Source organism: Lissotriton helveticus, chromosome 5_1 (genome assembly GCF_964261635.1).
Source record: "Lissotriton helveticus chromosome 5_1, aLisHel1.1, whole genome shotgun sequence".
NCBI lineage: Eukaryota > Metazoa > Chordata > Amphibia > Caudata > Salamandridae > Lissotriton > Lissotriton helveticus.
Genome location: NC_136065.1, coordinates 1,815,421,063 through 1,815,447,962, shown reverse-complemented (window position 1 = coordinate 1,815,447,962; position 26,900 = coordinate 1,815,421,063).

Below are 26,900 nucleotides of genomic sequence, written 5' to 3'. Positions count from 1 at the left end.
GGTGAGGGGTTGAGGGTGAGTGAGGGTGAGGGGTTGAGGGTGAGTGAGGGTGAGGGGTTGAGGGTGAGTGAGGGGTTGAGGGTGAGGGGTTGAGGGTGAGTGATGGTTTGAGGGTGAGGGGTTGAGGGTGAGGGAGGGTGAGTGAGGGTGAGGGTGAGGGAGGGGTTGAGGGTGAGTGAGGGTGAGTGAGTGAGGGTGAGGGGTTGAGGGTGAGTGAGGGTGAGGGGTTGAGGGTGGGTGAGTGAGGGTGAGGGTTTGAGGGTGAGGGGTTGAGGGTGAGTGAGTGAGGGTGAGGGGTTGAGGGTGAGTGAGTGTGAGGGGTTGAGGGTGAGTGAGGTTGAGGGTGGTTGAGTGAGGATGAGGATGAGTGAGAGTGAGGGTGAGTGAGGGGGTGAGGGGTTGAGGGTGAGTGAGTGAGGGTGAGGGGTTGAGGGTGAGTGAGGGTGAGGGTGAGTGAGGGTGAGTGAGGGTGAGGGGTTGAGGGTGAGTGAGGATGAGTGAGAGTGAGGAAGATCACCTGCCAATGTGAGCCCAGCATTCACTCGAAAACTGAACTCCAGTTGTCTTACAGGAAGTATGCAGCGGGCGTAGATAAATGGGTGAATAGTTGCGACAGTCAGAGAAAGTGTATCAGGCCCTGCGAAGATTATATTTCTATAAAGCGTACTGGAGCTTTACAAGGCCCCTTACTATGTCAAACTCAACCCTACTTGTTGGGCCCTCCGAAGGAGGTGAGGCTGGGTTGGAACAGAGGGAATCGAATCAGTAATTCGAAATAGTGCTCCCAGACATGTCACATTGGCGCTAGGCAGGAGTAAGTACGCCATCTCTGCAAAGAATGCTCATCAAACCAGAAGGCAAAATGAATATAGTTTCTACCCTGGGAGTCATCCATTAATTCTATTTTAAAGTGCCCCAGAAGTAAGGCAATGCAAGAACTCAGTTAAAGACGGTGCGAGATAACTGTATTCTAAACTTTTTTTTTCCAAACAAAAGGGGGCAAGAATTGTTCAGTTACAAAACAGCTGAACGAACTAAGTAGTGCAAAACATACAAAATATCAGGCAATAACTTTGGAGCCACGGTGGTTTGCACTTGAAATCTAGTAAAGCAAGCTTTGCCAAACGATGTCCACAATAATGTCACTCAATGGTCAGTTTGTGGCATTGTTTTAGAACAGTCGACGTTTCGATCCCTAGCTCCTAGATAAGGGGGATCATCATCAGGACTAATTTAAATACAATTGCCTGGTGTCTATCGTTGGAGCCTGTTGGGATAAGGAACAGGAAAAAGGGGGGAGGAAAAACAGACAACAGCGACCTGTCAGAATTACTGTAATAGTTGCATTTCAATATGTCAACAACTGGTGTAGGGATCAAGTGCCACCATATTTGTAGACAACATAAGTTAAAACAATGTTGGAGTCGGGTACTCGTGCCACCTGTGAGATGTGTGCTCCTAGATAGCACTTGTGCATGTCAGGAAAACTGCTAGCTTTGTGTTATTCGTGGCGAGGTATACTGTGCAAGTGTTTTCACAAGTGTTCAAGAAGGTGATACTTATGTTCTAATGGATTTATGGGGGTGATCGAGTGTATGCGGAGGGTCAATTAATTTAGTGGCGAGACGTGGGAAGAGAAGTTTGCAAGGCGGCAGGGTAAAGTGAACGAATGGGCGGAACTTCGTAAATGGACTGCCTTACCCTAGTTCAAGCGAAATATTGCTTGAATCCGAATGATTAAGGTGTATAGAGCGCTGCGTCATTCCTTTTGAAAGAAAGTGATGAATGTCAGGGCTGGTTGCCGGGCATATGGCGTCAGAAAAGAATGTGAATAGCCAAGGGTTGAGCATTACCTTTTCTTCGCTCAGTGCGGTCCTTGGAAGTGGTTCCATGGTTCGTATTTGCTCGGAGTGGCTGGTAGGGCAGCTTAACCTCGCTGATTAGCGGTTTCTTGCTGTTGGAGCTGGGGAGTGGGAAAGGGTGTAGGTTGTGTCAGCGGTGCCATCCTTTACCATTGAAAGGTAGAAGGCATGGGGAGCACAAGGGTGCGCTCAGCATGATGATAAGGGCTTACCTCTTAGGAGTCTCGTGGAGGTTGCAACGGTGTGCGGCTCCGGTCCTCGGCACAATGGCAGGAACCTCGATAGTCTGAACTAGGCTTCGAATAAAAAAAAATGCGACACGGCGGGCAGGGGAGGGGGCGGAGCGGGTAAAATAAACAAACGAGACGGAGGGAAGAGAGGGGAGGGGGGAGGAGAAATGCGACACGGCGGGAAGGGGAGGGGGCGGAGCGGGTTAAATTAAACAAACGAGACGGAGGGAAGAGAGGGGAGGGGGAGGAGAAATGCGACACGGCGGGAAGGGGAGGGGGCGGAGCGGGTTAAATTAAACAAACAAGACGGACGGAGGAGAGGGGAGGGGGGAGGAGAAATGGTACACAGCGGGAAGGGGAGGGGGCGGAGCGGGTAAAACAAGATGGACGTGCACGCGCTTTTAAGCTCAATGCGCATGCGCATTGAGCTTAAAAGTCACGGGCACTGCAAGGAATCGCCACGATTCCTTGCAGTGGATAAAGAGTGGATAAGCCCCCATAGTCTCGCTTGCTCGATGCGCATGCGCATCGACAGGCGAGACCTAAAAACACCTCTGTGGACCCAGATATTTGAAAATAACTATGATCAAAGGCAGCAGCACCGAGAGGAACTTTTCTGTAAAAATGCAACCCGTTACCATCAAACATGGCCCTGCACGGCTATGCTGCTCATGCTTTCCTGAGCGGCCACGGGATGGCTATTCTGTATGCGCTCTACCTCAGCATAGTCTGCAGCTCCAAGCCCCGCCCACTTCTAGGAAAGACAGCCCATCCCGCCTGCCGTAACCATGATAAGAATGTTAATTAATACCCCGCTCATGGACACAGCAGAAGGGGAGGGGGGCCGAAGGGGGCGCATTCCTGTATCTAGCCAACTAACAGACATAAGGAAAATAAATGACTTTCACATGCGAACGCTAGTCATCAAATATTGTATCGCTTTCTAACTATGAATTAGGCAAACTAAGTAGTTGAGTTTTAAAAACGAATAAGTTATCTTAACATTTAAAAGTGCGGGAACATTTCTACACCATGCATAGGACATGTTTGAGTGAATAATGCGCTATTTCCACTGCCAGCTTCGCCGGTCTGCAAACAATACCAAGAAAAGAAAATTCGAGAGAGCAGTCCGAAACTGGTAAAACTGAAAACACACTCCTCCCTGCCCGTGCTCCCATTAAATGTATTACAAACAATAGCCGATTCATGTAAAGACTCAAATCTAGATAGAAAATGCTCAATGTTTTCCAATTGAGGGGCACAGCAAGCATCCATGGTAAAATTGCAAGCCGAAAATAAACCGTAAAAGCAACATCTGCTTATTAGTGATCCAAATGTCAACGCTTCAGAGTGAGTTTTTTTAACCACTGTTGTGACCTCACTGCAAGCACTCGTAAGCATACCATGTCAGAAGTCCCAATGCAGACAGGCTGACTTCGCATTTCATCCTTTCAACGTCGAAAACGGAATTGTTTATAGCAGTACTGGTCGCCTTCAGTACATCGAATGTGACGTGCAGCGTCCCAGGTGATCAGTTCACACTTTGTATTCGTGTTAAATCCCTTCAGATGTAGCTACACCCGAGCTGTATATCGTGCACTAATAAGATACGGGTTTGAGATGGTGGAAGAGCTGCTTATCTCTTATGGAGATAGATTATCTGGGGGGAGGAAGGGCTCCTAATGGGAAGTGTAGACGGGGAGAAATTGAGAAAAAAGCTGAGCAGGGAGGGTGTTTTTGCGGCTATCTGTTTGCCCGAGGGGAGGAGAAATGCCGGCCTGAGGCAGAGCACACGCTGAGAAGCTTGTGGGAGGGGGGCTGGTCTGCCTTTGATCTGGTAATGCGAGGCAGGCAGGTAGGCGGCTGGTGGCATTGTGCACGCGCTTTTTAGGGCTTGCGCTTGCGCAATGACCTAAAAAGCACATGCACTTGAAGGAATCGCCAGTGGAATCGCCAGTGGTGGTTAAACACTGGATAAGCCGTAATAGAGCTTCGCCAGCGATGCGCAGAAGCGCATCAGCAGGCGAGCCCTAACAAGGGCGAACCCACAATAACCGACTCACCTATCAAGCAGAAACCAGACATCAACGGCACACTAGAGATGATCCTAAAAAAGTTGGCGGATGTTCATGATCTGGCCAAGACCAGAAAGCAGGCCACAGACGCAATACAGCTGGAGTTAGCAGCGGTCAGGGCAGACATGCACACAGCTAACAACAGACTAACCGCAGCGGAGCAAAGAATAAGCGATATCGAAGATGCAGACCTGCAAGTAAACAAAGAACTAAAAATCCTAACAAAAGTTACAGCAACACTCCAGAAGCGAACTGCGGAGTTGGAAGATCGAAACAGGCGGGGGAACATAAGAATCCTAGGAGTCTTGTAGGGGTAGAAGATAAAGCAGGCTCATGCTTGGCCTTCCTCGAAGATCTGATCCCAAAAATTACAAACCTAAAATTCGACCATCCTTTCGAGCTGGATAGAGCTTATAGAGTCCCCACCTTCAGATCGACAACAAGGAGCGGGGCCCGCCCAATAATCTGCAAACCTCTGAAAACACAATACACAGAAGCCATTTTCAACTTTGCGCGGAAAAACCACCAGATCACATGGAATGGGCAGAAGATCATCTTCACGAAGGATTACTCCAAGTCCACGGTGGACACTAGAAAGGGCTTCCTGTCCCTTCAAGATAAAATGAGGAAGAAAAACATACAGTTCTCATTTATGGGTCCTGCATAATTCGGGATAAGCGACAGCCCAAGAAATTGAGTTCTCCCAAGCAAGCACCAGTAAGAGAAGATCTTCGCCGGAGCTGGGGGTGGAGTGAGACAAACCGGTTAAAAGACTTGTAACGAACTACTAAAGCAACTATATCTACCTCAACTTCAACTAACACTCCCTAACTACCTCAAAGATGATGCAAGCATCACAAAAGTACACAATGTACTCACATAGTCTCGCCGAAGGCCCTGTAGCCCATGCACAACCGGGCACATCCTTTCTACGGGGCATAACCGAACATTCACCTCAAACCCGTCAATCAACAACCAACAGCTGCGGGAGGCTCCCAACTCCCGACCCGTGACTTAGCAAAAGGGGAGCACTTCCTGTGCATCATGCGGGCAAACAATGTCTCAACCCTGCGCAAGTGCCCCACACCCACAGGTCACGGCTTCAACATCATCTACCTCGCTAGAGGCCTCTGAAAACTACCTCGACGTGACCGTGACACAGACACTTGAAGAAGCAAGGAGCAAGCGACACAACCGACACACTTGTTTCCTCGCACGGAATCGAAGACAATCATCATATCCTTTTTTTTTTTTTGTAAATTTTTTTTTTGAATTGCAGAAGAGAACAAACAAAGGGCTGCGGAGGAACCGCACAGTACTCAAGAGCAGGGTAAAATCAGTGTCCACACAGCAGCAGCGTGCCAAACTATATTACAAGCATATCCAGTCCAGGAGCGAGACAACGTAGCAATTAGGACCACTGTACAAAGCGTACTACAAGCCTATCAGTAGGCCAGGCCATCCAGGACAGCCAGTGCTGCGGTGCAGATACTCAGTTCGAGGAACCTCCACAGCCCAAAAAACCAAAACAACCAACTGTCCTATCCCACCCCTTCCCACCCTCCTGGTGGTGACGCCATTCACTCAACACTCAGTCCACATCTATATTACACTTGAAAGAGGTGCATCGACCTCAATGAAGCCGGACATACCGCCGAGGATAACCCCTTAGAAAGAAAGTGAACCAGGGGACCCCACTGAAATCGGAAATTCTTATACTGGCCAAGGAAGATGTCCGCCACTCTTTCCAAACTGAGCAACCTCCATAGTCGCGCATGCCACAATGATACCGCCGGGGCATCCTTCTTCTTCCAGGCCGCAGCCAGCGTGAGCTTCGCAGCGCCGAGGCATAGCCACAAAATCTTTTTATCTGCCCTGGTCTGATAAACAAGGCCAGGGTCACGCAGCCCTAGCAGGACACAAGCCATAGAAGCATCAATGGGATAAGACAATATGTCCTTTATATGGGAGAGGATTTCCTCCCAGTACGGACGGATCACCGGACAGTCCCACCAGATGTGGCGGAAGTCTCCCAGAAGGCCGCATCCCCTCCAGCACTTATCCGAGGTCGCCGGGAAAATGCGGTGAAGCCTAGTCGGGCACATATACCATTGCATGACCGTCTTGAGATGGGCTTCCCTCAGGTGCAAGGAATGGTTAAAGGTCGTCAGGTCACGCCATAGCGCCGACCATTCCACATCCGAGACATCTCGCCCCAGCATTTCTTCCCATTGCCCCATATAACGAGGTCGAGGAGCTATCGTCGATTGAAGCAACAACTGGTATATGAAGGAAATGGCCCCCTTCATGGCGGATGTCCGTAATATAAAGGCTTCAAACGGCGTCGGCGGTCTCATAGCCGCTTCCACCACTCCAGGTGACGTAGCCCAGTGAAGCAGCTGAACATGCCGGAATTGTTCAGTCTGGGGGACCCCATAATCTCTCATACAGTTAGCGAAAGTGAGGGTGTCCAGACCGTGGAACAAATGGGTCAACGCCCGACACCCCCCCTCCCTCCACACCTCAAACGGCCCTTCATGAAGTGCCGGTGGGAAAGCCGGGTTGTAATGCAAGGGCGTAAACGGCGAAGGGAACGTGGTCCAACGGGCGTCCACCGCTAGTGAGTCCCATACCTTCAACACCGTGCTTGTAGGAGTGCTTATATATGCGTTGAGAGGGCGGTCCTTCTTTGGTTTCTTTGGTTTCCAGGCTAAGTCCCAGATCGACCTGCCGGCAACGCATCGGTCCATATGGAGCCAATGTTTCTCGGAGGTTTGTTGCGACCAATCTACCAACACTCTCAGTTGCGCCGCTTTGTAATATAACTGCAGGTCAGGGAGCCCAACTCCACCCTCTGATCTCGATCGGCGGAGAACCGCATAGGAGACCCGTGCCTGACCCCCCTGCCACACGAAACGCAATAAATGAGTCTTGAGCCGCCGAAAGAAATCGCTATCTATGGGGATAGGCAATGCCTGGAACAAATATAAGAATTTAGGGAGGAGAACCATCTTCACGGCATGGATTCTGCCCAGCCATGACAGAAATGTTGGTTTCCATCTGTCCAATTCCGCCCGGGATTTCGCCAACAAAGATGGGAAATTAGCCTGGAACAGCCCGCTCACCGTCGGAGTCAGATGGACCCCCAGATAGACAAGCGAACCTGTGGCCCAGGCCAACGGAGTCAGCGGCCGTACCCGATCCCTCTCGACCTGCGAAAGGGTAAGATTCAGGATGTATGACTTGCTATAGTTGACCTTAAAGCCTGCCACGTCCTCAAATTCCAATAAGACCTCCCTAATGCACTGCAGCGAGCTTTCCGGATCAGTAATAGAGAACAAGACGTCGTCCGCGAAGAGCGAAATCTTATGCTGTTCCCCCGCGAATGGCAAACCTCGGATCCCGTCATGCTCCCGCACCGCCACCGCCAGCGGCTCGATGCTCAGCGCGAACAGCAGGGGGGACAGAGGACAACCCTGTCTAGTGCCTCGAGTGTGAGTAAAGAACGCTGACATATGACCATTCACCGCAACCCGGGACCGGGGGCAGCAGAAATTAGCCTTCACCATAGTGATGAAAGTCTCCGAAAAACCAAAGGCAGTCATGGTGTTGAACAGGAAACCCCAGTCCACCCTATCGAAGGCCTTCTCGGCGTCCAGACCCACTAGGACCGCCGGTATACGAAATCTTTCCGCCTTTTCTATTAGATGCACCACCCGACGTGTGTTATCATGCGTCTGGCGCCCCTTGATGAAGCCAGACTGGTCCGGATGGATTAGCGCCGGCATAAGGTCTTGTAGCCTACGCGCCAGGATCGCCGAGTATAGTTTGGCGCCCAAATTAAGAAGCGCTATCGGGCGAAAGGAGGCGCAGTGCGCTGGATCCTTCCCTGGCTTCGGCAAGACCGTAATCATCGCCTCCGCCAGGGAGCCAGTAGAGGAACCGGAGGTGGCCATGTCATTAAAGAGGGTGACCAAGAAATCGCAGATCTCGGAAGCGTAAGATTTATAGAACACAGCGGTGTAACCGTCCGGGCCAGGCGCTTTGTGAAGCTTCAAGTTCGTAATAGCATCTAGCACCTCCTCCCTGGTAATCGGGGCCCCTAAAAGCTCGTTCCATTCCTTGGACACCTGCGGGAGGGGCAGACGCCCCAGGTACTCCCTCTGGGCCGCTGTTTCCAGCCTTTCCCCCTTGTATAGATCCGAGTAAAAGCGTCCGAAGATGGCCGCCTTTGTTTCGTCCCGATGCTGCAACTGTCCCACAGAGTCGCGGATCCCCCCAATGTACTCACGTTCCCGTCTGTCACGAAGCTGTCGGGCCAAGTGCCTCCCCACCTTGTTACCACAAGAGTAGGACTGTCGGCCCAACCTCAGTAGGGTGAACTCCGCCCTGTTATTGTAATGTGCCCTCAGTTTCCCTCGCACCGCCGTGAGAGGCCGGAGGGTCACCCTCGAGGGGTTGAGTTTATGCGCCTGCTCGAGAGGAGCCAATTCAGCCTCCAGGGCCTCCCTTTCCTTGCGTCGAAACCTATTGAGTTGTGCATTAAGGCCCAAGCTAGTGCCCCTGATGGACGCCTTAAAGGCATCCCACGTGTTGGATACTGAGGTATCGGACGTCGGGTTGAGGGCAAAGAACTCCCTAATGGCCACCCGCAGCGCCTTGTTAGAAGCCTCGTCCCGAAGTACCGAAGCTGGGAAATACCATTTCCGTTGCCCGGTGTCTGCCGACGACCAGCGCAAAGTAAGCACCAGCATGCTGTGGTCCGAGACCGAGATGGGCAGTATGGTGGAGTCAAGGACATCTCCTCTAAGAGCCTGGCTAAGGAATATATGGTCCAAACGGGAATATGAGTGGTGTACATGAGAAAAAAACGTGTAATCCCTGGTCGTTGGATGCAGAAACCGCCACCCATCAACCAACCCTATTTCCGCAACTTTTTGCCGAGACATCTCAGAGAACACCCCAGTATCCGCCCTGCGAGCGCCAGAGCAGTCCAGCGCCCCGTCCCACACCAAATTACAGTCCCCCATGAGGAACAACTGCCCTTCAACAAAATCCCCCACTTTATGCAGCAAGCCTTGCAAAAACTTATTCTGGCCAGTATTAGGAACATACATCACAACAAAAGTACAAAGCCTCCCCTGAACCAGCCCCTTCACCATCAACCAGCGGCCCTCCCTGTCCGTGCGTATCGCCACAGGCTGAAAATGCAGCGAAGCATGGAAGAGGAGGGCCACCCCCTTATGCTTTGTGGATGCAGAGGATCTGTATATCAGGGGATATGCCTTATGCTTAAGACGCAGCTCATCTTTGCGTGTAAGGTGAGTCTCCTGAAGCCCCACTATATCCAATTGGTGGTCCGTTATATACTTCCACACCTTTTGCCGTTTCTGCGGAGAGTTCAGTCCCTTAACATTCCAGGTCCCTAAGCTAACAGGCATCGTGAGACAAAAAACAAGAACCCTCTATAATTCTGGGACATGCCCTCCTCCCCCGCCAGAAGGTACCCTGGTCACAACACGAATTAAAATCACGCTCCCGCCAACTCTCCTCCCCGCAATCCCAACCTTGAGCCCCATGCCAAATCGCCCCGCATCTCTCATACCAACAGCGCCTCCCAACTTCCCGCTCACCACCACATGATACAATCCACAATACTTCCGCGTCACCACCAACACCCCCCCTCACCCCCAACCCCAACACCCCAAACAGCCCCCCCAAGACCCTCCCCCCCCCGGAAACCCCCAAACAAACCATCAGAAGTCCAAAAAAGTCCTCCAAGGGCTGGCGAGGAGACATCAGCCGATGTCCCCCATAGGCCTCGTACCTGGGTGTCTTCTCATAAAGTACATACGAACCCACGGTACCTGCATTGGTGCGTCCCTCCGACGCCAGTCCAAACATTCTTCAGAAATCACGCCGCCCCGGAACCCTGCTGAGAGGCAGAGAGCGTGGCGCTGGCAACCGAAGCCACCGCGTCGACCCGTTCTTGCATGCTGGCCGTCCTATCAGGCAACCCCCTCCCCCCCTCCCCACCCACCCTGTGCCAGGAGGGGGACCGTCGCCGGCCCCTCGCAGGAGGACTCCTATCGCCGGGTGAAGTTTCCGGCTCGTCGATTCCCAGGAGATCCCGTGCCACTTGAAGGGACCTGATCTGTTCAAGCCTATTATTCCACCGGAAGATGATGCGGAACGGGTGGCCCCAAGAATAAGCAATGTTGCGCTCCCTCAAAAAGGCAGTCACAGGCCGGAATTCACGCCGTTTCCGTAGAGTGGAAGCCGCCAAATCTTGGTACAATTGCGGATGATGTCCACGAAACAGGAGGGAAGGAGCCTCCCGCGCCTTCTTCAGGATGCGCTCTTTCAACTGAAAATCGTGGATGCAGACTAGGATGTCAGGCGGAGGGCCCCCCCCGCGCCTAGGTAGACCAACCCTATGAGCCCTGTCCATCTTGACGTCGGTAAGTTCTTCGTCTCCCAAGACCTGTTGGAATAGCGCCAGGACATAGCCTCTCAGATCACCAGACTCCCCGTCCCATGGCACCGACTTAATACGGATGTTGTTCCGCCTGGAGCGGTTCTCCAGGTCCTCCGCATGGGACTGCAGGTCCAGATTCTGTTCCCTGAGACGTAGCACATCCTGTTGCAACTGATGAACATCATTCGCCAGGGTGAGATCATGGTCCTCCAGAGTGGCAACCCTCTCGCCCACCCCATCCAGGTCTCTCCTCACCTCCCTAAGGTCCGATGCGAGTTGAGACCGTAGCTCGGAGATATCATCTTTGATGGACGCAAACAGCTCGGTCATGAAGGCTTTGGTGGCCGGAGCCTCATCGTCCCTCGACGAGGACGAGGAACTCGCCTCAGGGGACGGCGGGGGTTGGGAGCCCTTGAGCTGGCCATCCTTGCCATTCCTCCCCTTCCGCGGGACGCCCGCCATCTCCAGACCAATCGCACGCTATTCCCCAAGTCAATCGCAATCCGCTGATGAGCACAACCCACCGTGCCAGTCGTCGTCCGCGGGGTGAAGCAACCGAGATGGGCCTCCACACCCCTGCTCCACACCGGCAGCCTCACCAAGCCCTTCCCAAGGCGCTGTGCCCGTTGCAATAGTCCTGCTCCCCTTCACGGTCAGTACATCCGAGTCAGCAGCAGTCCCAACCAGGTCACTGTACCTCAGGGCGGGGGTCTCCAGGAGCAAGAGGACGCAAGAGGACGCCCCACGAATCCGGGCCACTGCGGATGGTCCTCCACGCGATCTCCCCTCACCACTCGATCCCTCTGTGCCAGGTCCCAAAGCGCCGGAGCCGCAGCCACAGGCCTGCACCACTCTTCCGTCTCCACACCCGGGCCGTCAATAGCCCGCTCCAGGACACCGCAATCTAGCGAGGAAGGCCCCCTTAGACAAGGCGGGACCACGCGAATCCGATCCTCTACCGGACCCCGCGCCCGATGGCGCCAAGCGGGTAGCTCCACACAGTGCCACCGGCCCGATCCACACTCGAGGCCAGGCCGCAAGGACGTCTCCCAAGCACCGTGCCCCCTCCGTGTCTCCAGGGCATCCGTTTCGGCGCCTCTACAACAGTTAGGCACTCTGGCCCAAGCGCACCTCGCTCTGGGTTCACCCGCGGCCGCAGTCCGCCACGGGCCCGCCCTGATGGCCGCCCCGCAGGACGAGGCACTCCGCCACCAGCACTGTCCCGCTGCGCGGCCAGTGCGAGCGAGACGCCTCCCCAGCGGGACTCCTTCGCGATCCGACGGCCCTCTCCGCTCGTCAATGCGATAGTCCGTGTCCTCCCTTGTTCCCTCCAGGCGCTCACCTCCGTCTCTCCAGCGGCTTCACTGCGCCTCTGAGGCTCGCCCAACTCCACCGATCCGGGCGCTGTCCCGGCAGGTCACGACACTCGGGGCCCCGCACCGCTCAGTCCCACTCGTGAGGGCGGGCAGGGGGGGGGGGGGAACCGCCCCCGGACAGCTCCGCCACTGAACCCAGGCTCCGCGCCAGTCAGCCGACCCGCCTGCACCTCGCCTCGCCTGCCGCTTGCCCGCACTTCCGGTGCGGCGTCCTCGCCTACGCCAGTCCGGCATCCGCTAGGCCTCCACTCGTCGCAGACTCAGCAGCGAACTCCGCTATACAGGACGTTCCGAGAAGCGAGCTCGCCCGCTCGGAGTCTGCCCCTAAGCTCCGGGACCCTCCAGCCTCGAAACCGCCAGTCCAGGTACGGTTCCGGGGGTGCTATTCGGTGCTTTTTCTAGATCGGCGCCGGAGGGACCGCAAGGTGCGTCTCACTCCTCCGCCATCTTGGCCACGCCCCCCATCATATCCTTTTTACCTACTTTGACACAAGGGCAATGTAGGAGGGCGGGGTGGAAGACACTAACACTGACTTTACATGGCAAACAGACTGTAAGGATGCACTCTTGGGATAAGAGAAACACAGAACTAATAACCAACAACTCCCAGTGAGACGGGACGGTGACCCTGTTGTAGCACGTTCAGCTTACGATGTTTCTATGTAGGGGGAGGGAGTGGGGAGCACTAAACTCTTTGTTTTCTTTTGTCGCTGTCTTCTTTTCTATTTTCACTTCTTTACTCTCATATCTCTTGACGAGAAGGTTCAATCTGACCCGCGTAACGCTTAGAAGAGAGAGACCTAACACTCGGGCTTGCACAAGGCAGACACCCGACCTACATCATGTGGCTCGGACGTACGGGAGGGGAGGAACTACAACAATCGAGAGCTGGGGACGCAGATTAGGCTTACCAGACATGACTCACCCTAGATAATGGCTCCCACTAACAATCGCAACCTGTCTTCTGATCTGAAAGATAGTATTCCTCAATGTCAAGGGGCTCAACCACCCCATTAAATGCAAGAAGATACTAGACTACCTTGCGAAAACTAAGGGAGATGTGGTCCTGCTACAAGAAACGAAACTGTCTCTGGATAATGTCAGACTAGTGAAAGGTAACTGGATCTTACAGGTGGCGTGCTCACCGGCAGAAGGGAAGATGCGTGGGGTAATTACACTGATATCTAAAAACTCCAACCTAACAATTGAATCACAGTGCCACGACGAAGTAGGAAGACTCTTGATAACAAACCTGAGAAGGGGGGAGGAGCTTATTCACGTAGCTAACATATAGGGCCCAAACATAGATGACCCCGCCTTCTGGGAAGGGGTATCGCACAAACTCGATAGCCTCCCACAGGACGACCTTACGGTGGTGGCGGGGGACTTTAACATGCCCTGGACCACATATTTGATAGATAATCACCCTGCCAATACCAACCCACAAGCGCACACACTACACTAAAGAACATCTGCTCCAAATTCAACCTCAAGGATCCATGGCGGCTCCAGCACCCGGACACTGGGGACTACACTTTCTACTCCAATCTGCACAATTCATACAGCAGGATAGATTACATATTAATCACAGGCCCACACACACACCTTATAGAACATTCTGACATAGCACCTAGGCTAGTGTCAGACCATTCATGCATCAGCCTAAAGCTGAGCGGATGCCACAATGAAGACATCCCCCGGAGGTGGTGTTTTAACAGTGATGGCTTAGCTACCCCGAATACAAAAATAAGATTGGGGAGGCCATAAGAGAATACCTCAGACACAATGATACACCGGAGACTAGCCCCACTACTTTATGGGACGCACTCAAGGCTACGGTCAGAGGCACAATATTCAAAATTAAATCCAAAATAAACAAAAACACAAACTTACAACTGGTCCAGCTCGAGCAGGACATCAAAAGCCTAGAAACGGCCCATGCCAGGGCCACTCACGATACTAGAATCCTAACGGACCTAACCAGAAAAAAGTATGAATACAATAAGATCTTGAGTGAGAGGGCCGACTGTGGGTTAACAAATACAAGGCCATTAACCTCTGCGAAGCTAATCGGGCGGGGAAACTTCTAGCTTCCTACCTAAAACACAAACGTAACCAATTTACCATCTCATCCATCACAGACCCACACAACAAAACCCACACAAGACACAAAGACATCCTAAAGACCGTTCAAGAGTTTTATCACGGACTCTATAAAAATGACCGGATCCTAGATCTGGAGGCGTGCACAAAATACCTCAACAGACTCGGCCTCCCACAGCTAACCAGTGTAGAAGCACAGAGATTAAGGCAAGAAATGAGTACTGCCGAGATCGAAATGGCGGTCAAGACTAAGAAGGATAACAAAACCCCAGGCCTGGACGGGTACACAGCCACCTTTTACAAGTTCTTTTTTGAGTACCTGAAACCTACCATGAAGAGGGTGTTCAATCACTGTGGGGAGTCATCCCAAAGGAGGGTAAGGAGCAGTTGCTACCCAAGAACTACATCCCTAATTAATGTGGACTGCAAAATATACACAAACATCCTAGCAACAAGACTAAATCCCGTCCTACCCAACCTAATAAGCAACTCACAAGTATGTTTCCTAAGGACCCGAATGTCTAACCACAATACCACACTCCTCTGCCACATACCAGAACATACAGCAAAAATAACAGAGCCACCTGTGGCTATCACCCTTGATGCCGAGAAGGCCTTCGATAGAGTTTCATGAACCTTCCTGGAACAATGCATGCAATCCTTCAACTTAGGGGAAGGTTACATATGGAAGGTGATGGCACTGTATGGGGACCCAAGAGCATGTATGGTCATTAATGGGTCACTCTCCGAACCACTTGTGCTACAACACGGCATGAGACAGGGCTGCCCACTGCCCCCTCACTCTTTCTGCTAGCATTGGAGCCCCTGATCATCGACATCAAGGCAAACGTAAAAATATAGGGGGTCAACATTAATGGCGTGGAAATAAAACTGGCCGTTTACGTAGATGACATTCTTATTGTAACGGAGCAACCAAAGACCTCAATTGAGGCCACCATAGAGATATACTCAGGACACTAAGGATATAAGCCCAACAGGGACAAATCAGAATGCAAATCCCTCACCATCCACTGCACTAGGGACACCCTGGGGGGGTTCAAGTCTGGCCTGGCAAACAAGGTTCATCAAATATCTAGGTATTCACTTTGGTAACAACCTCATGAGCACACTAGGCCACAATCAGAAACTATTGGTAGAAAAAATAAAGAAACTCTTGGAGGCCTGATACCCCAAATTTATAACCTGGTGGGGCAGAATAGAAACGATCAAGATGATGATCATCCCAATGGTCAACTACCTGATGAGCATGCTCCCACTACTGCTCACAGAAGACTTCCACCGTAAAGTAGATAACCTGATCACTAAATTCCTATGGCGTGGAAAGTAAGCACAGATAAGTATCAAAAAACTAAGGCTGGATAAAAAACTGGGAGGGTTAAATCTAGCAGACTTTAGAACCATTCAAACCACAATCCTAGCAAAACAAGGAGCCTGCTGGATGTCACCCCTCACGGATACACACCAGTATGGCTATTGGTTTAGAGAGCCATACTAAACAACCTAAACCCAATGGTCTGCTAACAGCTAACAAACACACTCACGCCTCCAGCTCCATTTTAAAAACACAAAAATTGCCCTACTAAGAATAGATTAAAAAAATGGAGAACAGCGTGAAGGACTCGAAGCTGGAGTCTCTCTGGGCCAATAGCAAGATCAGATACAAGGGAAAATGCCTAGCCCTTGACACATGGATAGAGAAAGGCATCTCCTACCCAGCCGAACTAGAGGAAGGGTGCTACCCCATCATGTTTGCCATACTGAAAGCTAGACATAACCTACCTGACATTGAGTTCTACAACTTCCTGAAAATCAAAACAGCCTTAACCAAAGCCAAACTATCGCCTGCCAACTCATCAATCATACAGTATATGGCGAAAATCAAAAGACTAGGTCATCAGGTATCACACCTCTACAAACTTCTATGCCCAAACTCCACCAAACTTAACGATAAGTCAACTAACTACTGGGTAAAACAAGGCAATATCTCACTTAATGAGCAAGAGCTGGCTATGTTTTGGACCTCTCCCTCACGTAATAAAATCTCCCTGGTGCTATCACAAACAAAATTCTGGCTACTCCACAAGGCTTTCTGGACCCCTGCTCGATTATACTCACTAGGCCTCAGAGAAGACGATCTATGCTGGAACTGTGGCAAGGAGAAGGGGGATCTAGCACATCTATCTATTACTGCCCAACACTCAAAACGTTCTGGGAGAAAATCTTTGATTTTATAAATAAAGTACTGGGGTGCACACTAAAATCTGACTTTTCCTCCCTCACCACCACATTCACGACCACAGAGCTACGTTCACTGCATGACAGGAGGACGCTAGGCGTGTACTTAAGGGAGGTAAACCGCCTGCTCTTTCTTCATAGCTGCCAGTCGATCGGTGCATGCGCTTTGTGCATTGCAGGAATCGAGCTGCTGCTCGTTTTTAATAACAACCTTGTTCTGTATTTTGTTTCAGCTCAGTTAATTTTCCCCTGGTTTTAATAGCGCTGACTGCGCCTGGCCCTTACTTGCACTTTAATTCAGGGAAACTCACCGCTGTTTGGCGGGTCCGCTTCCCGGCGCAGGTTCGTTTGGTAGCGCCATCTTGGATGTGGATGCTGCCAAGTCTTAGCGCTGATTGGCAGGCATAGCGCTCTAGTCGCCAGGAGGACGCTAGGCGTGTACTTAAGGGAGGTAAACCGCCTGCTCTTTCTTCATAGCTGCCAGTCGATCGGTGCATGCGCTTTGTGCATTGCAGGAATCGAGCTGCTGCTCGTTTTTAATAACAACCTTGTTCTGTATTTTGTTTCAGCTCAGTTAATTTTCCCCTGGTTTTAATAGCGCTGACTGCGCCTGGCCCTTACTTGCACTTTAATTCAGGGAAACTCACCGCTGTTTGGCGGGTCCGCTTCCCGGCGCAGGTTCGTTTGGTAGCGCCATCTTGGATGTGGATGCTGCCGAGTCTTAGCGCTGATTGGCAGGCATAGCGCTCTAGTCGCCAGGAGGACGCTAGGCGTGTACTTAAGGGAGTCATGCTGACGCGCAGCGGATACGCGCAGCGGGGACGCCAGACTGACGCCGGAGTTACGCCAGAGTTCAGCCCGTCTGCGCCCGTCCGCGCTGAGGACGGGCTGCAGGACGTGCTGGACTCTGGGACTCCTGACCCATCCTCTTGTTCCACCTTGGATGATTTGTCTCGCAACCTGCTGTCACTGAGACCCCCTGAGCTTTCCTGTCATCATCGGCTCAGACCGGAGGTACTTCTTCAGTCGCATTCGTGTCCTTCCTGTAAATTCTCTTTTAATTTTTCCAGCCTGGCCTGTAGGCCTTCTGCTCCCCCGGCGTCTGCCAGTCACACCCCCCAATCCAAACAGGGTTTTTTGATCAACGCACGTTCTTTGATCAGACATGGGATTGAATTTCATGACTTTGTTAGCACGAGGCATCCCGACTGGGTCTTTGTTACCGAGACCTGGGCCTCTGACTCCTCTGGTCATGACCTTCTGTTAGCCATACCTAAAGGATACACCTTTCTGAGGTTAGATAGAGAACGCGGCAGAGGTGGTGGAATAGCTATTCTGTTTAAATCCACATTCTTTTGCACCATAAAACCCCTATCGGTTCCTTCTGACCCCTTCGAGGCCCTATATTTTTGTATTGTGTATGCTCCTTCGAGCTCTTTTTCTGGTATTTTACTCTATAGGCCTCCCGGTCCCAGAGTTAATTTCTGCCCAGAACTCTTCAGAATTTTGGAACCCTACTTTGGCAGACCACATCTTACCATTTTGGGGGATATCAATTTCCATTTAGAGGATATGGCCTCTAAAGATACTTCCTCTTTGCTTAATTCACTTGAGGCGTGCGACTTTGTTCAAAGAGTTCTCCACCCGACCCATAAGGCGGGACATACCCTCGATGGGATTTTTTCTAATGACTCCAGACTAACTGTTGGTACGCCGGTACCGATCACTTGGTCCGACCACCTAGCAGTCCCATTGTCCCTAGACACCCCCTGCTCTGATGTTGACTTGGGCACTGGTATTAAATATTCTAAAAGGAGCTTCAGAAATTTTACAAATGAGGCTCTCGCCCCTTTTATTCTTAACACCAATATTACATCTCAGCGGAAGGTGGATGAGTCGGCTCAAGAACTCACCGATGCGATCACCAGAGCCGCAGATGAACTAGCCCCCCCTCTCTGAAATCTGTAGCTCGACAGAAGCCAACTGCCCCTTGGTTCTCATCGGATCTGAAGCTTCTTAGGCAAAAATGCAGACAGAAGGAACGAGGATGGCGTAAATCCTGGGATCCCAGAGATCGAGAAGTCTATAAGAGCCTGTTACGAGAGTACAAAAATAGAGTGATTAAGGAAAAACAGGACTATTTTACTAACCTAACCTGTTCTTTAACATCTTCTAAAGAGCTTTTTAAAATTGTGGATTCACTGTGCTCTCTCCAGGTACCAGACCCTGTGGTTGCTTCACAGGAGCTATGCAATAACATATCAGATTTCTTCTATAAAAAATAGATGATATCTACATAGCTCTACAATCGCAGAGGAACTCTCTGAGTTCTGAGGATTCCTCCCGAATTAAACTGCTGGAATCCTGGAGTAGAGACACCTCCCAGTCCCTCGAACAGTTTCCTGCTCTTTCCTTGGAGGGACTTAATAGCCTGTTGGACAAAACGAAATCGTCTTCCCCATTGGACCCAGTTCCTTTGAAACAACTAAAGAACTGCAGGGACATCATTCTTCCTCCGATGTTGGAAGTAATGAATGGAGCCTTGGAACAAGGCAACTTCCCATTACTTTGGAAGAAAGCCATTGTAAAGCCGCTGCTGAAAAAGACCACCCTAGACCCCGGAGTACTGAAGAACTTCAGACCCATCTCCCTTCTGCCGGCCCCTGCCAAGATGTTGGAGACCCACTTGAACTTTCACCTTTCTAACTTCCTGGATGCCTCAGGTTTCTTGGATGGGTCCCAACATGGCTTTAGAAAGCTCCATAGCACGGAGTCTGCCTTGACTAAGGTCATGGATAACATCCGCAGGAAAGTTGATTTGGGTCAAACCACCGTGCTGGTGCTGCTGGACCTTACAGCAGCATTCGACACCCTGTCTCCTTTTATCTTAACATCTAGGCTAAAGGAGGCAGGTATAGAAGGACCGGCCCTCAGTCTCCTGAGCTCCTTTTTACATCAACGAGAGCAGCGTGTCATGCTAGGTGAGTACCTCTCCCCTGCTAAGTCTTTGCAATGCGGGGTGCCACAGGGGTCAGCATTGAGTCCGACCCTGTTCAACATCTACGTGGCCCCCCTTGCAAGACTAGTAAGATCTCAGGGGATGGAGGTAGTATCGTATGCCGACGATACGCAGATTATGGTATCCCTGACCCATCCTGTCACTGAAACCGCGTCAAACTTTAGAGCCTGCATGCAACTTGTTGCAGAATGGATGATTTCCAACTCCCTAAAGTTGAACGGGGACAAGACAGAGGTCCTGGTCTTTGGCAAAGACCAGGACATGTGGTCAGGTGAGTGGTGGCCCTCCTCTTTAGGCATCTGCCCCACACCTACACAATCTGCCAGGAACCTTGGTGTCATCTTTGACACCCAGCTCTCTATGGAGCTTCAGGTCAATCGAACGGTGGCTACCTGCTGGGGTGTCATTAGGACCCTGAAAAGGATTGTTCACTATCTTTCCTCACAGGCACGGAAACAGGTGGTGATCGCCCTTGTTGGTTCAAGGCTTGATTACTGCAATTCACTCTATGCCGGGGCCAACAAGGGCCTTCTGCAGCGCTTGCAGGTCATACAAAACGCGGCAGCGCGTTTCGCCCTGGCTTTGCCTTGGCTGTCATCTATGACCTTGGCGAGGAAGAATCTCCACTGGCTCCCTATTCCCTCAAGGATCACGTTCAAACTTCTCTGTCTAACATATAAGGCGTTAAGTGCAGGTTCGGCTGATGCCCTTGGATCCCTTCTTACTAGATATGTCCCGAATAGATGCCTTCGCTCTAGTGAGCTCAATCAACTGGTAATCCCTCGAGCCAAGAAGGCTAGATGGGGGAGCAAAGCCTTTTCCATTCTGGCACCCCAGATGTGGAATTAACTCCCCCTTGAGATCAAGTCATTGCCTTCTCTTGACCTTTTCAGGAAGTCATTGAAAACTTGGCTTTTTATTAAATCATACCAGTAAGCTCTGTTCCTGTCTACTGACAGCTAGTTATTTGATTTAGGCGCCTTGACGCCCACTGGGCATAGCTGCGCATGATAAATGCCATTTCATTCATTCATTCACAGAGACCTACTAGACCTCCTACTGAGTGTGGCAGTGAAACTGGTCCTGTCCAACTGGAAAGACACAACTAAGACCTCATACAAAGGCTGGGTCAACTAGGTGACGTACCTCAGAGGCGCGGATAGCATTGCCTTACAAAACTCACCCTGGAGACCAGCAACCAGGGGGGTGTGGAAGTCACTTGACATGTATCTAGACTCCTACGAACCCCCGTGAAGCCACTCCGACTCCCTCGCACCCTCCCCCCCCCCAGTGGGGTGTCGGCTTTGACATAGGGCTATAAACTCAAATTAGGCTCTCCGCTATAGAACCTCTCTTTGCCTAATTTCCAAGCAAGTCAATGTAGAGGGGATTAGCTACACATGTATACCAAAGTACCTGTATTACTGCAACACAAGCTAAGTTTGGCTAAACCCCGTAACAGAAATGCTAATGTACTTGTTTATAAAAAATGAATAAAATATTTTTAAATCAAAAAAGGAAAATGAAAAGTCAAAAACTCATCTGAAGCCTAGGTGCACTGTTGGATCTGAGGCAGATTATTTGGGGGTGCTGAGAGCATAGTGCAGTTGTAGGTCCTCTTTATATTAAGCTTGGTTGACTTCCTAGACTGATGTCGCGCTACACCTCATTCCTTCGTGTGACTGTTCGACTTGGAACTGTGCTAATCACTTAGTGGATTTTTACTGAACCTGTCTCTCCATAGAGCATTGAATTTGGCAATCTCAATATAAATATGTCAAACCTATTTGGTCCTACAAAAATGACAGACAGTGACGTCTTAAGCCTTAAAGGTTTATGTTCAGTTTTAATCATGTAGGAATTGATTAATACATACAAACCCCATTAATCAATAAATCAGAATGCAAAGCTAAGTTAAAGTACCGAATTAATCGAACAACTCAGTTAAGTCCAGGTCAGTAGCATATAAAGTACAAAATAAGAAGCAAACCAGCATGTATTCACCTTCAAGGGTCAGTAAGGAAAGGCATCCGGCACATCCAAAGAGAGTACACTTTTACAGGGTTCTAAACAAAAGATTTTATATATTCACTACAGTTGTACATGGTTCCCATAAAATAGACCAATCAGAGCTAAGCAGAGTGACAGAGTTGCAAGCAAATACATTTAGGAAATCTCTTGTAACTCTACAACATGGAGCTTCTCACAGACACTCCATGTACTAGAACAAACATTGCTGCATTATGCGTCATTTTCCTAAGACAGCTCGGAGCAGCCATGAACAGCAGCAGTTTTACTGAAACAAAATATAATGTTCTCATGAAGGTCGTTGTCTTGCCTGTGAAAAGAACATTAAACCATTATTCTACAGAGGAATATGAGTTTATTGAGGACATGCAGGACATAGATAGCAAACATCACAAACAAGATGGAGTATGAAGCCTAACATTTCTACTTTAGCTAGAGTACACTTTTCATTAGTGCAATGCATTTAATTTCAGAAAAATATTAACACTCCCCATCCACGCCCCACCTCTGATGATTCACTAGAATCATCACAATTCTGCCCTTCCATAGAGATTTCATAAAAAATAAGTCATCAGCTGACCCAATTAGGATTATTAGTATGCCTATTAGCATTAGTTTACTGATTCCTCTTTCTACACTTTCAAACCACTCACCTATCTTTGAAAACTTTTTTCCAATTGAACTAGATAAAGAAGCTATTCCCTCCCATGCACAAGTTTCTTCTAGCTCCTTAACTTCATGAGTGATATTAGTTATAATCGTAATTTATTAAGCTGGTTATCTAATTTAGGAATAAAAGCACAGCATTGCCTTAATTGAAGCAACTTACAAATGATGCCCTCTTTTGCAAGTAGCATGACTAATGCAAGTCTATTTTGCTTTATCATAACTATCATGGCATGCAATACCTATTAAGTACAATCATTGCACCTGCGGCATTAGCAAGCTAGCCTATCCACTTACGTGGACAATTTGATAATATTTACTTTGTTTAAACCTTCTCCAACAAAAGGCATTAAAGCTCCAAAGATGTCTCCCAATAATTGGTTAAAGCTATTCCTCTTTCTCCTTAGATAGGTATCGTTCCCTTTATTCAGATTATCTGTATGGTATATCCTTGAAAAGATTAACGCCTCATAACAACTTCCCAACCAATTAAGTAGCAACTGGAAATAAGCAGATTTGCCACAAACATAGTATATTTCTGAAGAACCTCATTCAGTGGGCCATGGGGCAAGCAGGAATTACTGGGTCCAACTGTGGTGGTTGAGGTCTTTTTCTCCTGATGTCCCAGGCCTGGACTACTATGGGCTTTTATGTGCTGAGCCTTCAGCACTTGATTCTCAGTGGTAGGATGGGTCGAGCAGTCCATGGCTTCTCGGGGAGGAGGTAAGTGTAAGGCAAGCACAGATTGACAACTCACAACACATCCAGCAACCCCAATAAAAGACTGCCCAGTCAAATACTTGCTTTACGCAACAAGGATTTATTTACTAACACAAAGTACAATACAGCACAATGCAAACAATATACACAGCCTTCTTTAGGCAAGCCCACTAGTGTTACCTGGGTCAGCTTTTCAATCCTACTTCCCCATTTATAGCTGATGGTTATTCCCCATTCATGCTTGGTGACATCTAAGCTAGGCCCTGCTAATGCGTTCATGTCTCAGAAGTCCTATGGGGCTCTCTAGAAAGATCTCCAAGTCCCTGCCCTAGGGGACGTTAATTTAGAACAAGTTCCCCCAGGGCTTGCCGGCCCATTTGTCAGGTTTACCTACTCTTGCAGAGTGGTGGTTTACAGTCCCCAGTTGCCCCTCTGCCGTCGGGTGGGTCCAGACAGTGGAAAGCTGCAGTTGTGGTAGCCATTGTCCTAGTTGACACCTCTGGTAGTAAATCTCTCTTGGGGTAGGTCTCCGATGCTCCCGTGATGGGCGCCAACTGAGGTACTGGGTTTTTAAGAACCGGCACAGAACCGGTAACCCAGCGGTGCCAGGGAATCAACACCCAGAGACCTCGGGTTCTTCCTGATCCAGACCACAGAAACTCAGAGTCTTCTAGGTGAAGTCAAAGATTAGTTTATTGGCTGCAACCAAGGTAACAGGTGTCCTAGAAGTACAATACGGGTATGTTCTCAGGAGACTGCACACTTTTACAAAGTCAGGCTTCTCTTCTTATACACAATTTTGGGCTCCAGGCAAAACATTCTTGGTTGTAAAGTAAATCGTTAACATACTTTTAGTTCAAAGAGAAAGCAGAGTCATGATGACATGTCCATATTTCACTTCGTGCTGCCTACAACAAATCATTTGGCAAGGCCCAACATTTCATCAGATATCACTGGACCCCTAATAAAAACGGGCACCTCCCCACCATAAAGTAAGTGAAGCAAAGCAGTGGAAAAAGATGTGAGCGAGATATGGCAGGTGTGCGCGCTGAAATGGTTTTATGGTTTGTTGAGCCTAGATGCTATCTTGCTCGGCCACTGGGAGGGGAACTGACCTAACGAGTTCGGCCTGGGGCAATGGTTCCAACTTGTATAGGTCATGGAAAAGTCGATTAAGGAGTATGTGTCCTTGTGGAATTGAATTCGACTGGATTAAGGCCTATGTAAAGGGCAACACATAAATGAAAGCCAAGGGTTCAGAATGTAAGTTGCGATTTCGAGGTGAAATCGTCACTCGAATAGGCTGAAAATACATGTACATGATGTACTCGTCATTCTCGGTCTTTTGATACCAAATTCGTCATGTTTCGACGAAGTTTTATTTCTCGAGTCCAGAACTATTATATGAATCCAGATTTTCAGAACCACAAACCCTCCTTTTGCCCTTACATAGGCAATTAATCTATCCTCATGTCAGTCTGAGTCCAGATCTATATTCCTAAAGTCATTGAGATGTTGCTGTAACATCATTCTAGTACTTAGTTCATCTCTTGACACAGGCTTCCTTACACATGATGTAACACAGAGGCCACATATTGCAGGAGCACACTGTATGCACAGACAGAACAGGAAAAGAATGGCCAAGACCATCCCAATGACCATCAGAATTTTCCATCCTCAGGCAGATATCAGTTCCCAGAACCATCCCATTAACGACCAATCTCCTTTATCCACATGAATAGATTCGGAAATCTTATGCAGTTTGGAGATAGCCCTGTACACGGTTGGAGCATTATCTAGGATGAAAATGCAACAACTAGACTGGATCAATTTGCATACTCCACCTCGGTCTGCAAGTATAACATCCAAAGCGACCCGGTTCTGAAGGGTCATAAGTCGATCCGACTGGAGCTCAGCAGTCAAGTTACTAAGGGCACCAGCAGTTTCAGTCACGGTGGATTCAACTACCCTTGTTAATTGCCTTATGTTTCTGCTGTTAGCCATGGATCCCCAGAACGGCAGAAAACCCTTTGCAAAGTCCCCAAATTCTTGACCTGCAGTGTCTTCTTTACTCAAAACACCTCTAACTACCCTTGTCCGGTGGTAATCCGCCACTGCTGTGTAGGTGGGAGGCAACAGGAATGAAACAAAACATGAGCCCGAGAAGTCAGGGGGCAACCATGTATAGGCTCTATCATGGCAGATGAAATAAGTACCCTTAGCGGCTAAAAACGCAGGGGAAGTCTGGGATCCAAAAACATACGTTTCTGTACAGATACTCTTCCCTAGCTGAGCTCTGGGATTCTTGCCAATACCTTGCAGACACAGGTGACCTTGATGGGGTACGATCCAGATAGGGGACGATCTTTTGGCTTGCTGTTTCTCACTTAAAGTAGTGCCATATCCGGTCACGTTCCAACCTACATATGCAAGTATCTCATCATCCGGAGTATCTTCATAGGAAGTTACTTCCTTGATCATGTTAACTATACCTTTGACTAAGGCGCTAGTCTTGAGGTTGTCTTTTATAGAACGTAGGGGTTGGATTTCTCGTGCATATATAAACATTGTCCTACATGCCCATACTGAACCATTGTGACTAAATGGCAGGACCAAATAGGCGATAACTTTATCCGTTGTGTGAGGCATGAGACCGCACACCCAACAGTTAGTCGTGTTCATTACAAGTTGGTGTTGGTGTAATAACTGAACAAAGGAGTTATTAACAAACTCTAATCTCCTATTTGGTTCGTGGTCAGGCAGAGGGTGGAAAGAATGAGAGGAAACAGTAGGAGGAGGTATGGGTGATGCAGTGGGCGCAAATGTTACATGGAAAGAGAATAAAACATAACTTATCAAAAAGATCATTACGCTGGATAGCATAAAAATACACAATATTATAAAACTTTTCTTTGTCATCGTGTTACATAGTCTCTGCTTAAAGTTAATTTGTTTGGCAGGTCTCTCTACATCAGGAAACTCCATCCTCTCTAAAGTGCTGCCCGCGGTGGGAGGTTGCCTCTGCTAAAGGATGCTTCCGTCAGTCTAGGGCAACTCCCTTGGACTGACCAGAACTACCGACCTAACGTCGTCAGCTGCACCCAAAAGACTTTAATCAACCGCGGCCCTAGCAGCGGAACCCGGATGGCGGTTCGAAAAACAAAAATAAGCAAGTTACCTAGATGGGAGATCTGCACTTTCAAAAAAAACTAGTACTTGGGGGGAAAAGGATATCTTTATCTGTCCATAGGTCTTGGTCTTAAATCATAAAAAGGAATCACTTTATTAGTCTGTTTTTCTCGGTCTTAGATTGTAGCGTCTTTTCCCTGGTATTGTCTGGTCTGGGAACAAAAGGTCAGGCTCCAAAGAGTTCAGTCGTTCTGATGGTGGCACAGTCTCTTGAAAAATGTTCTCGCTTTCACATTCAGGGTTAGTTTCTTTTACACGGTCATCGCTGAGAGGTATGACATGTGGCACAGTTGTAAGCTCTGAGTCAGTGACACCTTTCTGGACCCACTGGTCATGTGGCGGAGGTGAAGGGATTCTCTTGCAATGGACCCCGTGGATCCAGTTGGCCTTCCCCTCCACTCGAACAGCTGACCTCGTGGAAAGAAGGACGAGGTGCGGCCCGGTCCACCTGGGCTGGTCGTTCTTTGTCCTTTGAAAGTTTCTCACGAGAATCCAGGATCCAGGGACAATGGAGTGACCTGGAGTCTCAGAGACCGGAGGCAGGGTGTTGTGGACCTGTTGATGTAAAACACGCAATTTAGCCGTCAATTCATACAAGTAATCAAGCAAAATAGGATGTTGCAGCTCGCTGAACTTCGTGGGCCTAGGCACTCCCCATATGTTGGCTGGCCGGCCAAAGACAATTTCGTAAGGGCTGAGTTTCACTCGCGAATGCACAGTCATTCTGGTGGATAGGAGTGCTAAGGGTAGAGCGTCAGGCCATTTAAGACCTGTGCTCGCTTGGATTTTGGCCAATTTAAGTTTTAAAGTGCCATTGTAACATTCTACTAATCCAGCTGATTGGGGGTGATTTGCAGCGTGGAACTTCTGCCTAATGCCTAGCCCTTCACACACTCTT